At 63.8% G+C, this 13,274-nt stretch overlaps 1 protein-coding gene across 3 annotated transcripts in view; it reads right to left on the bottom strand.

Annotated features, from left to right (window-relative positions):
* The window catches only part of BCL9L (BCL9 like), a 79,857-nt gene that overhangs the window by 51,595 nt on the left and 14,988 nt on the right, over positions 1 to 13,274 (bottom strand). The window contains exon 1 of one of the 3 annotated variants that reach the window (XM_064471062.1): positions 1,311 to 1,411. The exons of the other annotated variants lie outside the window; for them this stretch is intronic. The gene's annotated coding sequence lies outside the window, so the exon portion shown is untranslated. Of the gene's footprint in view, positions 1 to 1,310; positions 1,412 to 13,274 lie in introns of those variants that run through there. 3 annotated transcript variants of the gene reach the window in all.

Genomic DNA, 13,274 nt, shown 5'->3' with positions numbered 1-13,274 from the left:
GCAGGCGCCGGAGTCAAAGGAGTCTTGCTTCAGCACCGACACAGACTCGCCATGCGACCTTGGGCAAATTGCTTCCTCCGTGACTCACTTTTCTTATCCCTCCTGCCGCCAAAGTAGCAAAACAAGGCGCACGTACATCCCTTTGCAGAGACCTGGCGACCGACAGCTGGAAGGAGCTGCGCGTCGTCGCTGCGTGCCTGGCATGAAAGAGCGTTTGGGCAGCAAAACGAGCCGTAGCCACGCTCGCGGCTCCCGCGGGTCAAGAGCGCGCAGCTAAGTCTCCCGCAGCACCGCTCCGCGGGGCGCACCACCGCAGCCAAAGACACGCAGTCGTCCTCCGTGCCACGCTGCCGGCGGCCCTTTGCCTCGCACAGCCGGGACGCAACCGTACGCCACCGCAGCCCGACACCCTGTCAAACGGCGCTGCCCCCGAGGCGCGCAGACGCCGCGCACAACAACACAACAGCCTGCCCTGTCACGTAGCATTACTTATGTGTGCAGATATGCATCCTTCTCACATTTCTACTCCAGCAAGTGGTTGCTGGCAGAGCAGGGCTTGGACAAGTTCACCACCTGCTCGAGACACATCCCCAACACAACGCAGGGATGGTTTTGTTACCTTGGCTCCTCTCTGCGCGCAAGGGAAGCGCGTACGTTCGGCGTTTCCTCCCTTTTTCCTCCAAGCCGACCGCATGCCGTGGTTTACCTCAAGAGGGGACAGAAGCCCGTGCGGCAGGGCACCGCAAGGAGAGGGGAGAGGACTCCCCGGGACACCTGGGACGGGTCCGACAGGAGCGTTTACCGAAACCCCACGTGAACCGCGGCGAGTCCGGACGCAGGAACCCCGGTCCCGGTCCTCCCCGGGGCTTCGGCGGCACCGATATTGCCTTGCAAAATCCAGAGCAGCCCGGCTGCAACCGCGCACAGCGCGCCCAAGTTCTCCGCGTCCGGCGCGGGGCCCCGCGGCGGCTCTTCGCTCCGGGAGGAACGACCGGCGGCCGCGGCGGCGGGGAGCCGGCAAGAGCCGTGCCCGGCGCGCCACAGCAAAGCGGGACGGGCCACGCGGACCGGGGCGGCATCCGCGCCGTGCCCGGAGCAGCGCGGGCAGCGGGTCCCGGGCCGGCCGCGGGGAGCGGCGGGCAGGCCGAGCCGGGGCAGCGCCCCCTCCCCGCCGAGCACGCCGCCCCCCCCGGGGGGCTGCGCTGCGCTACGGCGGCTGCCCGCTGCCCGCGGCGGGCCGGGACGCGCCCGCATGACAGCCCGCTGGCGGCGGCGGGGCGGCGGCCGCCCGGGCCCGGCGGGGCACTCACCTCGGCGGCGGGGCGGCGGCGGCGGCGGGGCGGCTCAGGGCAGGCCGGGCGAGCCGGCCGGGGCGGCGCGGCGCGGCTCCGCGGGCTGCTGAGGGCCGGCCGGCGGCGCGGGGCCGGCGGCGCGGGCCGCGCTCATGGCTCGGCCGCCCGCCGCGGGGCCGGGGGCGCTGCCGGCGGAGCCCCCCGCCCCGCCGCGCCGCTCCTTGCAGCGCCGGCGGCGGCTCCAGCCCGCGCCCGCCGGCGGGGGTGGGCGTCCGGCGGCGGCGGCGGGCCCCGGCTGCCCGCCCGGCCCCGGGCCGCGGGCGGCTTCCCCGCGCTGCGGCGGGCGGGCGGCCGGGGGCGGGCGGCGGGCTGCGGTGCCGGCGGGCGCGGCGGCCCGGGCGCGGGCGGGGACGCCGTGGCGAGGGGCGAGGCGCTGCGTGTGCCGAGCGCTCCTTTCTCCGCCGGAGCCTGAATAATCATTTGGAGAAACAGGATCATTCACTTTCCTCCGAGCGCGGAGCCAGGCGAGGCCCTGTCAAAATAAAAGCCCCGCGCGCTGATTAACCGCTTCCTGCTGGCGGCCGCTGCGCCGCCCGCCCAGAGGCCTGCCGGGGAGCGGCACCGGCCCGCCGGGGGCCACCGGCCCGCCGGGGAGCGGCCCCGGCTCGCCTGGGACCGGCACGCCGCCGGGGACCACCACCCGGTAACGCCCGGCGCCCGCTCCAGGGGTCCCCGCCGCGGCCTCCCGAGGGGAGACGTCGTCCTCCGGGTGCGGGAAGCGGCACGCACCCCCAGCCCTCTCCCGCACGTACGCGGGTGCCGGCGGGGCCTGACCGCAGCGGTATGGCGTCCCAGACCTGCCCGCGACGGCGTTCTCCTGCCGAGCGTCTCTCGGCCCCGCTTCGTCACCCAAAACACCAGCCCGCTCCGCTCCGCCGGCGCGCTGAGGATGCGCCACCGGCGACGCCAGTTGTGCCGAGGGGTGAGCCCCGCTGTGCTGGGGAGATCGGAGGTCCCCTCTGCCACATCTCCCAGACCCAATGCACAAGACACCGAGGGCCGGCCCTGCACCTGGGAAGGGCAGCATGTTACTGTCTTTACCAACAAGTTCTCCATGCGTTAACCACCGTCCTCCCCTGAGCAACAGCCTCATAGACCCAGGAAATCAGGAGCCTCCCTTCCAAACCAGCCGAGGGCCAAGACAGGGCCCACCGGTGACCGTTGACTCCAGCCTTCCCTGGGAATGACTGGGACCAGCCAGCCAGAAGCTCCTGACACGCTCTGCCGCTGCGGGATGCAGAGGATACTGGGTCACAGGGTCGGAACGATCGGCCTCGTCCTGTCGCACTTCTGCAGAAGAGGACGTCTGGACCTTTGGGAGATGGTCCCAAGCCGCCCCCAGGGCTCCGGGACTCATTCCTTCGCGTTGCCTCTCCCACAAGAATGCCAGCCCCAAGCTCAGACCTTCGCAAGACCCCTGTGGGCAAGGCCCTCGTTACTCTTATGAATATGATTAATTAGGTCCAGTTAACTATGCTGGAATCAATGATGTGACTCACAGCTACACCGGGGTGGGGGTGACAGGAAAAGGCAGATGAGACCCAAGGAGCAGAGGGAGGAAGGAGGTGCGATGGCTGGGGATAGCCAGGTGCGGGCTCGGGTGGAAGTAACATCATTCTCGGACACACCATCTGCCTCGGCTGGGCGGCAGGAGCACGGCCCTCCACCGGCCTCGGGAGCTGCGGCCCAGCTGGGGGGCTGCGGCTGCTGCGGGCGTGCAGGGTGCAGCTGAGCGAGGGCACAGCTGGCTCGCTGGCTGCCTGCGCTCTGCGCCTGCTCCCTCCCCCCTCGCAGGCAGAAGGGAGCCGCACAAGTGCTCTCGCACATCAGGCTATTAAGCCAGTCCACCCGCTCCCGGATGATGCCAGCAGCATCCTAACTGGGATGTGTCACCTTCCTGCCTGCAGCGCACTAACTGCTCGGGGGTGGACTGGGAAGGGAGGGCTGGAGGCAGGGACCACTTGGCAGCACCTCCGAGCATTGCAGAGCTGAAGGGGATCCAGGGACAAGTGATCCATCTCCGCTGACGGGAAGCGGTGGCCCCAATTGAAAATGAAAGCACACCTCGCCCTCCCACTCTGCCTGCGTGCACATCCGCAGCCACCGCCTGGGCCGGGGCCCCGGTCGCTCACCCTCACCCCCCCGGCTTGGGACGAGAAAGCCAGCCTGCCCCTGGGACGCAGAGGTGGGAGAAGAGGTGCAGGCGGCAGAGATGGGGGGACCCCACCCACCCACAGCACGGGGCACGCTCCTGGCAGGGCAGGCAGCGGTGGCAGCCCTTTGCCTGTACCAGCCACACCCCGAGATACCCTCCCAGGGACTGGGGAGCAGCCAGGCCGCACATCGGCCTGCTGCTCCGGTGAGCTCCCAAGCACCTCATCAGCAAGCAGTGACGTATTTCCACGCTTTCATCCTTCCCAGGGGCAGCGCCGGGCTCATGCCCCCACAGAGGGCATGCACAGGCACAGTGGGTTAAAGGCAATGCCCAACCACCACTGACTGGCACACCAGCTCGGTGCCAGGGACGGACTGGCAGCTCCTTCCCTCCAGCTACGTCTGGTGCGGAGGGAATGTGTGGAGCCACCTGTCCTCCAGGCCCTCCGGCCGCCTCCTGCCTGCCCCTTCCCTTCCCCGCGGCCGCCTGGGCTCTCTACATCAGAGCCCCTCGCATCTCTCCCAGCCTGCGCACATGAAAGTGGCAGAGCGAGACTGGGAAAGGTCAGCGGGAGGACCAGCCGCCGGCGGCTCAGCGCTGAGCCTCTGTCTTTAATTAACATCTGCCGGGCTAGCTGCCCTCCCTGCGCTTGACTCCGACTCCCAGTTTCCCCTTCCCTCCTCTATCATTACGCCCACACTAGGAGAGACGGGGAGGGGAGGAGACAGGGAAGCAGAGGCCTTGGAGCTCCTCAAAGCCTCCCTCTGCCAACACCACCACCACCGCGGCAGCAGCTCGTCCCAGGAGCCACGTGGTACGTCAGCATGTTAGCTAGCCCCTGGCCGAGGTGCTCTGGCTGGCTGCTACCCACCCCTCCCTTGTGCGGGGTCTTCCTGCCTTTGGGCCCCAAAACATACACCCAGGAAATCAAGAGCCTCCCTTCCAAACCAGCCGAGGGCCAAGACAGGGCCCACCGGTGACCATTGACTCCAGCCTTCCCTGGGAATGACTGGGACCAGCCAGCCAGAAGCTCCTGACACGCTCTGCCTCTGCGGGATGCAGAGGATACTGGGTCACAGGGTCGGAACGATCGGCCTCGTCCTGTCGCACTTCTGCAGAAGAGGACGTCTGGAGCTTTGGGAGATGGTCCCAAGCCGCCCCCAGGGCTCCGGGACTCATTCCTTCACGCATTGCCTCTCCCACAAGAATGCCAGCCCCAAGCTCAGACCTTCGCAAGACCCCTGTGGGCAAGGCCCTCGTTACTCTTATGAATATGATTAATTAGGTCCAATTAACTATGCTGGAATTAATGATGTGACTCTCAGTTAGCTGGAGCTGCCTCTTTGCGAAGCGCTTCCCCAGTGGCTCACTCCAGTCCCAGAACAACCCCCAGCAGAGGCCCCAGAGATGGAAGAGCACAGATGAATTGGGATGAAGGAACCGAGGCTGGGGCTGTGAAACGCCTGATTTGGGGGCAGCCCGCTGCTTTCCTGATCCACATAGGTACAGAGCAGGGAGCTGGTGGCAGCTCCAGCGTTAAATCCACAGACCTGGCACACGGACTCATCCCATGTTCCCCCAGAAAGGCAAAGGTCCAGCAAGGGGGTGGAAGAAGGTACATTACTGCTGCAGGGGTAGACTCCTGCCTGAAAATCATCTTTTCAGCTCTCCCCACGCTGCCCTTAGTCCTGCCCATCCCTAGACAGACTCCCGGCCACAGTGCCCCCTTCTCCCCTCAGACACTGGCACGGATCCTACCCCACAACCTCACAAATCCCTGCCGTGCCTCCATCTCTCTCGGGCTGCATCGCGAGGTCTCAATCCCACTTCTGTTTTGATGGTACCACAAAGTTGTTGCTCAGGGAAAGGGGAAAAAAGCCAGCCCAGGAGAGGCCCCGGGTCTGCGCCTAGCCCTGCAGCCAGCTGGGGAAGAATGAGCTCCCTCATTCCATGCTCATGGGAGTTTGAGCAGGGCAGCCGCCAGCGGCAGGCAGCTGCGAGAAGCCTGTGCTACCTCTGCCACCTCTGCAGCTGGCCAGACAGATGGACCTGGGCAGAATCAGGAGCTCCCAGCTTGGCTTCGCTGCTCCTTTCAAATGGGATCCCGGCCCGTTCCATTTGCACTGACTTATTAACCATCACACCTCCAGCAGGCCAAGGCCATTCACCCACCGCAGCCAGAAGAGACCAGGAAGCACAATGACAACACGTGAAGCGACGCGACCAGCCAGCCATGGTCTCCTGCTCGGCATCCTCATGCCAGAAGCTGGGCCCTGGCCCCCCTCCATGCACTGGGATTTTCCTATGCTGCAGCCCCAAAGGCAAAACACAGCCCATGCTGGAGTACTGGAAGAGAATTTAATCAAGCTGAGCCATCCTCTTCCCAAATGGAAATACGCTGCTGCAGCCACAGCACGGCTGACAGACCATCGTCTAGCAAAGACAAACTCTTGACACATTTCCAGGATCACAAAGACACCGATGCTCGGGATCCTGGACGCCTTGCTGCTCCTGCAATGTCAGACGCACTCGTAACGCCTCTACGGGCGCAGGCACGACGTAGCTCTTCGAGCCTTCTTCCCTTCCTGAGCCGCCCGTGCGCTCTGAACACCACCCTCATCCTCCCACCACCTCAGCTGCTGCTGTAGCCCACGGGGAAGTCATCCCAGGTCTGCCGCATGGTACGCAAAGTCCCGCTGCTGCCGCGATTCTGGCACAGGAGACGAGTCTAACTCCTACCACCAGAGCCCGGCCTTGGGTGGGCTCCCCTACATGTCCCAGCTGTATTTGGGCTGCTCTGCACACGGGGCCCTGCAGAGATGTTTGCTTCACTGCCTCTGGTCTCGGTGCGTCGCCGCTGTCCAGAGCGGCCTCAGGCGAGCGGCAAACCAAGTAGAGGCTGGGGTTTGCTGGCACTGGAGCTGAGAGGGAGCCTCTGCCCCTGCCACCCAGTGGGGCCAGGGCCCGTCGGGCAGCCTGCGGCGCTGGGCAGCGGGGCAGACCCCCGAGCCCGCCGGCAGCAACGCCTGCGGGGCGCGAAGGGTTAAACCATTTAGCGAGGCCACCAGCGTGATAAATGCAGCCATCGGCAAAGCCGGCGCCTCCCACTGCCACCCGGGGCTCGGGCTGGCTGGGGAGCGGGAAGGTGGCGGGCGGGGAGGACTCTTATCCTGATACGGCGCCTTCCTCCCGAGTGCGGGTTTGGAAAAACTGAGCAGGCAGGGCTGGCTCTGGAATCGCAGCGCCTCGGTGACACAAAGCCAGCAGATCCCTCGCCGAAAGGACGGGCGGGCAGCCGGGTGGGCTCGGCCCGGCGCCCTCGCTGCGGGGGGCGAGCCCGGCAGGGCGCAGGCAGGGCGCAGGCAGGGCGCAGGCAGGGCGCAGGCAGGGCGCAGGCAGGGCGCAGGCAGGGCGCAGGCAGGGCGCAGGCAGGGCTCCCCCCACAGCACCGAGGTTTCCCTTCCCCGTGGCATTCCCGGCCGGCTGCGCAGGCAGAAGCAGGCCCCAAAGCGGGCTGCGGGGGATTTTGGGTCTGTGCAAACAGGCAGGCGGCTCTGGCTGCTGCGGTCACGTTCCTCGGCTCCCCCTCTGCCAGCCTGCCCGCAAGCGGCCTGCGCCACTCCGGTCCCCGCCTGCCAAAGCGGACCCCCCCAGAGCAGCCTCGGCACGTACGGCGCACGCCACGCGCGCGTGCAAAGGCGCGTCGCAGATGGGCAAATCTTCGCGCGCGCGCACGCCAGCAACAAGTGTCAGAGGCAGCGCTGGGGCAGCGACACTTTGCAGGCGTGCACGAGCACGTGCAACCACGAACAGCAGGAGCAGAGCGCAGCGTATGGGTGCCAGCCCTGGAGCCACGCTGCACACGCAGCGCCAGCAAGTCTGTGGTGCATCATTCCGGGGAGGACGAGGTAGGTAAGGACGGCGCAAGAGCCGCTTCTGCCGTCCCAGCTACTACAGTCTTACAGCGAGGCAGAACTAGGCGCAGGGTAATCCCTCCATTCGATTTATCTACTCAGTACCTTCATCTCCAGAGGACTCCTGGAAGCTTGGTTGCTGCAGGCAGTCAAGCCCTCCCTCAGCGAGTCGCACAGCAGAGATCAGGAGAGTTTTCAGAGAGGTCACAAACCTGACACAAATTCAGTTTTATTCAACGTCTCTGTTTGTATTTGGGGTGCCTCAAAATCGCCACTCCGTAAATGGGGTCGTAACAGGAAAAGTCAGCCAGCCGCTGCCTTGCGCCATCTGCCAGCGCGACAAGACTTGTGTCGCGGGTAGCCTGGACTAGCACTTGCTACCCTCGCTCCCACACGGGCAGCCTCCGCTCCCGAGAGGCTCAGGTGCGCCTCGGTGCGTGCGACGCCTCCACCACGCAAATCTCCAGCTGCGGGGAAGAGCGTCTCCCCCAGCGCGCCGGGGCGGGCCCGTTTGCGGGGAAGCAGGGCGCGCAGGGCCGGCGCAGCCAGGCTCACCTGCATCGCACGCAGCCGCCCGGCCAGGCGCGTCTGTCCCGCGTGCTCCGGAGGCGGCGACGGTGGGAGCAGGGCCACAGGCTCTGCTTGCGCGTCCGGGCTCTGCTCCCGCTCCCGCTCCCTGGGCGCCAGCCCTCGCCCTCCCAAAACGCGCGCGTCTACGGGGCGCCGACGGCGCTTTCCTGACGGAGGTGCCGAGCGCCCCGGCGGGGCTGCCACCGCGTCCCGACACAGCCTGGGGCTGCCACCGCGACCCGACACAGCCTGGGGCTGCCACCGCGTCCCGACACAGCCTGGGGCTGCCACCGCGTCCCGACACAGCCTGGGGCTGCCACCGCGTCCCGACACAGCCTGGGGCTGCCACCGCGTCCCGACACAGCCTGGGGCTGCCACCGCGTCCCGACACAGCCTGGGGCTGCCACCGCGACCCGACACAGCCTGGGGCTGCCACCGCGTCCCGACACAGCCTGGGGCTGCCACCGCGTCCCGACACAGCCTGGGGCTGCCACCGCGTCCCGACACAGCCTGGGGCTGCCACCGCGACCCGACACAGCCTGGGGCTGCCACCGCGACCCGACACAGCCTGGGGCTGCCACCGCGTCCCGACACAGCCTGGGGCTGCCACCGCGTCCCGACACAGCCTGGGGCTGCCACCGCGTCCCGACACAGCCTGGGGCTGCCACCGCGACCCGACACAGCCTGGGGCTGCCACCGCGTCCTCCCCGCCGGGACCACCCCAGCGCAGCACCTGCTCGCTCGCCGTTGCGCCCGGTTTCCCCGCCGCGCTCTCCATGCGCCTGCCCGGGGCCGGGGCGGCCCGGCTCGCTCGGGAGGCTGCCGGCATCCCCCCCCCCGCCCCCCCCCCTTCCCGGGCAGGGCCCGGGGGCTCCGGCCGAGGGGACCGGGCGGCGGGACCTCCCAGCCCGGCCCGGGGGGCGGCGGCGGGGGGCGGGGCCGGCGGCGGGGCCCGGCGGCGCCACCTGCCGGGCGCGGGCGGCACTACGGCCCCGGGGGGTGGGGCCGGGGGCTCCCTGGCAGGCAGGGCACGGCCCTTCCCCAGGCCCCCGGGGCCCTGCTCCCCCCCTCCAGCCGGGGACGGGGCGCTTTCTCTACCCGCAGCCCGGTTTTCCCCTCCCCACCCCCCGATGCGGCACCAGAGCTGCAACGAGAAACACTAGAAGACACGTTGCCATGTTGGATTTACCCTATTTTTCACTCTCAGGCGATGCAAAGGAGACGTGTCTCTCTCCCCATTGCAGAGGAGCAGCACATGCTCGGCAGAAGAGGATGTTTTAGTGAAGGGGAAAAGGCGAAGCGGTGGCTCCGGCAAAAAGAAGTCTCCAAACAGGGCTTTAACATCCAGGTGTGAAAGCAAGGAAACGGGATGCCGCAGCAGACGATGCATCCTCATCCCTGTGCAAGGATGCCAAGAGCTAAATGAACCCTCCGTCCCCGCCTGCAGCAGTAGCTTACAGCTGGCACCTGAACCATTAAGTCACACCTTCCTGCACAAACAGCCCCTTCGGACGTCGGTGTAACAGGTACCTTAGTGCACTTTACAACCACCCACGGTGTGGGCACTGAGAACCACGCGTCACAATCCTCTCCCCCGGGGAAGGCAGCGCGAGGGGTTGCAGGGGAGCTGCGTCCCTGGCAGCGAAGGCTGGCAGAGCCAGAACACCAAACGCGGGGCTCAGCCTGGCCACAGGTCAGCCGGATGCTGAGGCGCTTGGCCAGGACAACACAGAGGCAGGAACTGGATTTAGACAGGTAGGGATGGAGGGAGGCTGCCAAAGCCCCGTTGGCTCTCTAGCGGTGTGACTAGATGGGGCGAGGAAGAGCAGAGGCTGGAGCGGTGAGGCTGAAGCAGCCTAGCTGCCAGGCCCACTACACGTGGGATGAGTAACAGGAGAACCCTCCTTAGGAGGGGCTTGGGGAACCTCTGCCACCGCTCCTTCCTCTATCAGATGTAACCTCTCCCCCAGTTTAAGCAAATATGCTGTACTCAAAAACACCAAGGCGTAGGGAAGAAAGCAGCCAACAACTGACAATTTGTTAAGACGCAGTATCGCAATTGCTGGCAGCGTTGTGTGCACGCTCTTAGTCTACCAGGCCAAAGCACAATTTTCTCGGACAAAGCAAAAGGCAGCAAGAAGGCGACAGCGCAAGAGCCTGGAGCAGCATCTCCTCCCTGACTGTCCCTCAGCCATACGGCAGTCACGACACCAGCTTGGTCTTTGCAGGAGCAGGCAGGAAAATCCCACGGCTACAATGAAGGGCACAGCGTGTACCGCGCTGGTGCTGGCTTCCCAGGCCACCAGAGACAACAGTGGCCTCAAAGCAGGAGGCCCTCGGGGCGAGCAGGCAGGCTCACGGGCAGTAGGCATCCGGGACTCCCTTTCACAGCTGCGGGACGCAGAAAAGACCAAGCTAAAGACCACATAACGCAGAATTGCTTCATTCAGTCCCTAACAGTCTCGCCATATTTCCCCAATTCCTCCCTCTAACCACTGCCTTCATCCTAGTTATCAGAAGCCTTGCAAGCTTCCCCATCCTCTGGCAGCCGCAGCTCTGTGTCCAAGCTGGAACAGGGGAAAGGGACGGGGGAAAGGGAAAAAGGAGTTTTTCCAGAAGCCAATGAAATGCAACTGTGCACATAGTTCCCATGGTAACAGCAGGATCCAGGGGAAGAAAAGGGAATGTAAATCGGATTATCAAGGGGATGAACGGGGAGGGACGAACAAACCGGTTGCATCCGCCAGCCCAGCCAGGCTGCTCAAACACCCCCTGCGCTGCGTGCCCAAGTACCGGGTCCCCTCCTCACCGTCACGCCTGCCCGGAGAGCTCCCTGTGCAGCGGGCTGCGCTGTTCCGGAGCCACCCAGCCAGGCAAGGGCCCCGCAGCACGACAGGGCTCATGGAGGTCACCGAGGGAGTCCGACCGCCACCACTCCCAGCCCAGAAACTTTCCCCCGGGTGGAGCAGCGTCCCTATAACTGATGTAGTATATTACTTTTACTGTCTGACATCTTAACCCTAAATGAGAAAGAGGCTCAAAAATGCCCGGGGTGGGGGTATCAAAGAGAAGTAACTCACAAGACCCAAGATTTTTGCTCCCACACCCACAGGGGAAACAGAGTGCTCCTCCGTGACATTCTAGCAAGGACTCGCACTTTGCGGAGCAAATACAGTGAAATCAAGGCGGCTTTGAATAAAGCCAGGAGAAGCACAGCAACTCGCATCAGATGGATTTAAACCAGCACATCCAACAGCAGCAGAGTCTGTTCCCCAGGGTTCTCAGGCTAGGGAACGATCCTCCCAGCCTGAGAAAGGACTACAGCATCTCGGCTGCTCTCTAGATCTGGCTCTCCCTGCACTGCTTCAGCTGCTCGCTGCACGCTCTCTCTGCCGGTGCTTCTCAGCCTGGAAAGGGTTAAGTCTCAAAAGCATCTCCTGGGGTTTTGCTCCTTCTTTTCTGCTCTGTTTTATTTCCTCAAAGACAGAGATCAGCTGCCTGGATCTGGCATGACCTCGCAGCAGAGCCCGCAGCCGCCCTCTCTGCAGCACAGACCGCCTGCGTGCGTGGAGGGGGCACAGGAGGGACACGCAGATTTGCTGCGCTGGAGCCCTTTTGGAGATGGGCATGAATATTTCATGACAGGGAGACGATGCTTCAGCAGCATCATGCAGATGTGGATTTGCGCTGCGCTCTCAGGGACACAAAAGGACAGACTCGGGTCAGCACTCGCCGACTCCCAGGGAGCCCACCGAGAAGAGAAGCACCCCCAGGGTACAGGGACCTCCCCTGCCCACGTTCGCTACCTGCAGGGCCAGCCGTGCGAGGAGCCACCGGCGGTGCCAGCAGCTCCCGCGCAGACCTGCCATCCTCTCCCTGGCAGCAATAGCCCAGCAGAAAAAGCTGCATGTTGGCTCGAGCTGGGGACGGGTAGAGGGACAGCCCTGTCAGTTCCCAGGACACCTCTAGTACCGCCCCAGAACACAAATCGTAACCAGATGGTCGTTCCTAACTGGAGCCCAGGTTTCCAGAAAGGCACAATATCCAACTGGGACCAGAAGAGACATCTCAAGGGGGGCCGGACTGCATTTGGCACAAACTACATAGATGCCCTTTGATTCGGGCGCTCAATACAGCTTCCTCCATTCAAAAGGGGGACGAGGTTTGAGATCCCTGTTTTGACTCTTTGCAACATGTAGAGCGGGTCCTGCCTAAGCGTCTCTGAAAGTCCGGCCTAAAAGCAGCACTTCTGTCTCCAGAGCACTCCAGAGTAGTGGGCAGAAAGAAAACAGACCAAATGGCACAATGCAGGACTGCCTACAGCAGGGCTAAGGTCGTCGCTGAAACTCTCAAGCATGGCCTAACAGCAAAATTAGCAGAGGTATAGTACCAAAATGTATTTCTATGGGCAACCCTGCGTGGAAGGAACGACCAGCCACCCTGGGGCAAGTGCCCCCAAATCCAGCCGTGCAGCAGCGATGCCAACAGGAGGAAGGAGCAATATTCCAGCAAGGGGAGCCTGCGGAGGACCACAGCTCTGGAAGTTAATTGAGACAAAGCTGCTACACTTTTCTTGGACATGAATTTGAGTGGGAGGTGTTTGTTACTGCCAATGCATTTTTCCTCGTACACAGTTCTTCCACATGAGGTTGAACCGTTAAGTGTTGACAGTTCATCTGTTAAGATTGGCTCTAGAAACCAAATGTTCTTGAAAATAGAGAGAAACATGCTGTGCTTGCCCTTCATCTTCCCAGCCATCCAGCTCCCAGTACCACAGAGAAAAGCCACGTGGAGCAGCCCACGTGCACACGGATGGCCCAAGAGCGGCTGCGTTTAAAGCACTCCTCTGCGTGAAAGGTGCAGCGGGCTGAGGAACAAGGAGAACTTCCCCAAGGATGGCAAGACTTGGCAAAAGGGCGGCACGACAACGTCAGGCTTGTTTCTACTGACAGTATAAGGTTGCAAGGGAAGGCCCTGCAGAAGATCTGGGGGAAGGGCTCTTCCCAATATTTCAAATTCCTCTCCCACTTTGTGTTTTCTTTTTACAACTGCATTTCTGTGCTACGTCCCATGGCAGCTACCTTGGGCTCAGCGCAAACGGTGAGCCTGCTTCTTCAGAAGGAACCCGTGTCCAGCAGATAGCAGTGGGACCACCACAGACTACGAGCCCTGGAAGAGGACATCCCTGCAAAGAGAGGAAGATGATCTTCCTCCAAGGTTACAAAATCTTTTCTTCGGAGGAAGAAAAAGAATAAAATAAATAGAAAGGCCAATGCAGCCTCC

This window comes from Phalacrocorax carbo, chromosome 21 (genome assembly GCF_963921805.1).
Source record: "Phalacrocorax carbo chromosome 21, bPhaCar2.1, whole genome shotgun sequence".
In the NCBI taxonomy this organism is placed as follows: Eukaryota; Metazoa; Chordata; class Aves; order Suliformes; family Phalacrocoracidae; genus Phalacrocorax; species Phalacrocorax carbo.
Note: the sequence above shows the minus strand (reverse complement) of the source record. Positions and strands in the feature narration are given on the sequence as shown.